Raw genomic sequence first — 2617 nt, 5'->3', positions numbered from 1 at the left:
ATTTGCCTAATGTAATACGTTATTTGATCTCTTGACTGCTGCTTCCATGAGTATTGATGGTTGATCTGAGCAAAATGAAGTATTTGACAATTTCCTCCAATCCTGATGCCACAATCTTTTTCATATTATCCAACATCTCAGATAATTTGCTCAGCATACATACTGAATAAGTATGGTGAAAGAACATGGCCCCATCTCACACCTTTCCTGATTTTAAACCATTCAGTGTTCCCATGTTCTGTTTGAAGGACAGCCTCTCGATATATGTGCAAGTTATACCTTAACACAATGAATTATTCTGGAATTTTCATAGTGTTATCCATAGTTTGTCCTGATCCACATAGTTAAATCCTTTGCATAGTAAATAAAGCACAAGTGAAAATATTTTTGGTATTCTCTGCTTTCAGCAAAGATCCATTTGATATTGGTCACTGAGGCAGTGGAGCACACACAAGGAAAGATAGATGCTACTTTAATATTTTCAAGGAATCAAGGAGTTCTGGAGCTAGAGAAGCTGAGACAAGAATTTAAACCTAGAACACACAAAGAACAAGCTGTCTACTCGAGCTGGTGCCCTGAGTTTGAATGGTCACTCCTTAAACTGTGAGAAAATTGATTTCTCTTTGTTAAAACTGACCACTTGTAATTTTTCTGAATTTTACAGCATTGCTGAAATTATAAGACAGGATTTTAAATTTAGTTTGTAATTGGGCAGAGCCTTCTTGATGACCATTTTGTATTAATTTGCTGAACAGTTAGCTGTGTTGCCTTATGTTCCCAAGTGCAATAGATTGAAAATGGTTTAGTCAAGGTTTTGATGTAAATAGCCTTCCTGAGACAGTATTGTAATGTACAAAGTATCTATTTTGTCAGTTTTTCCCACAAGTCTCGTTCTCTAAAATGAGACATTGTGAGATGTGGTTGTTGTCAGGTACCATGGAGTCATTTCCAATTCATAGCAACCCTATGTGTAACAGAATAGAACCCTGCCTGGTCTTGTGCCATTCTCATAATTGCTGCTACATTTGATCCCTTTGTTGCTACTATGGCTACGGTGTCAATCCATCTTAGTGGGGGTCTTCCTCTTTTTCATTGATCCTTTACTTTATGAAATCTGTCGTATTTCCCCAGTTGCTGGTCCCTCCTGATAACCTGTCTGAAGTATCAGAGACAAAGTCTTACCATTCTGGCTATACTGCTTCAAACACAAGTATGTTTGTTCTTCTGCCTGTCCATGGTACTTTCAATATCATGCTTTAACACCATAGTTCAAGTGCACCAATACTTCTACAGTCTTCGTTATTCATTGTCCAAATTCACATACATAAAGAGATGACTGAAAATGACTTGGGTCAGGTGCACCTTAGTCCTCAAACTGACATCTTTGTGCTCAAATCTTTTAAAGAGGTTTTTTACAGCAAATTTTACCAAGGCAATAAGCCATTTGACTTCTTGACTGATGCTACCATGAGTTTTGATTGTGGATTTAAAAAAAATGAAGTGTTGGACAAATTCAATTTTTTTCCATTTATCATAATGTATTTGTTGGTCCAGTTGTGAAGATTTTTGTTTTCTTTACATTGTGATGCAATCTAATTGAAGACTGTAGTCTTTGATCTTCATTAACAAGTATTTTAAGTTCACTTAGTTTTTAGGTAGCAAGATTGTATCATCTGCATACTGCAGATATAAATGAGGTTGTTAATAAGTATTCTTCAAATCCTGATGCCACGTTCTTCTTCATATAATCCATCTTCTAAGATTATTTGTTCAGCATACAGATTGAATAAGTGTGGTGAAAGAATATAACCCTGTTGTACACCTTTCTTCATTTAAAATCATTCTGTATTCCTTTGTTCTGTTTAAATCACTTCCTCATGGTCATTGTACAAGTTTCTTGTGAGCACAATTAAGTGTTATGGAGTTCCTATTCTTCATAATGTTATCCAAAGTTTGTCATGATTTACACAGTCAAAGTCCTCTGAACAGTCAATAAAATACAAGTTAACATCTTTGTTTCAGTCAAGATTCATCTCATGTTAGCAATGACATCCCTCATTCCATGTCCTCTTTTGAATCCTGCTTGAATTTCTGGCAGCTTCCTGTCAATGTACTGCTGTAACCATTTAAAAATTATGTTTACCAATTTTTACTTGTATTTGATATTCATGATACTGTCTGATTTCCACATTCCATTGGGTCACCTCCCTTTCAAATGGGCACAAATATGGATCTCTTCTAATAGGTTGATCAGGTAGCAGACTTTCAATTTTTTGGCATAGATGAGTGTGTATTTCAGTGCTGCAATGGGTTGTTGAAAGATTTCAATGTGTACGCTATCAATAAAGTCTGATGTACAGACTGGACTCCTTCCTTCATTAGCATTGTTCTTGATCATATAGTATCTCTTGAAATGGTTGAATGTCGACAACTTCTTTCTTGCACATTTGACTCTCAGTCTTTCCATCTTCTTCTGATGCTTTATGCTCCTACCATCTTCTTCTGATGCTTTCTGCATCACTCAATATATTGCCCATAGAATCCTTCAACATTGCAAGCTGAGTCTTGGATTTTTTTCTTCAGATCTTTCACCTTGAGAATTTCTGAAAGTGTTCTT

This window comes from Chrysochloris asiatica, unplaced genomic scaffold, assembly GCF_000296735.1.
Source record: "Chrysochloris asiatica unplaced genomic scaffold, ChrAsi1.0 scaffold00115, whole genome shotgun sequence".
Classification (NCBI taxonomy): Eukaryota; Metazoa; Chordata; class Mammalia; order Afrosoricida; family Chrysochloridae; genus Chrysochloris; species Chrysochloris asiatica.
This window is presented reverse-complemented; position numbering follows the sequence as displayed.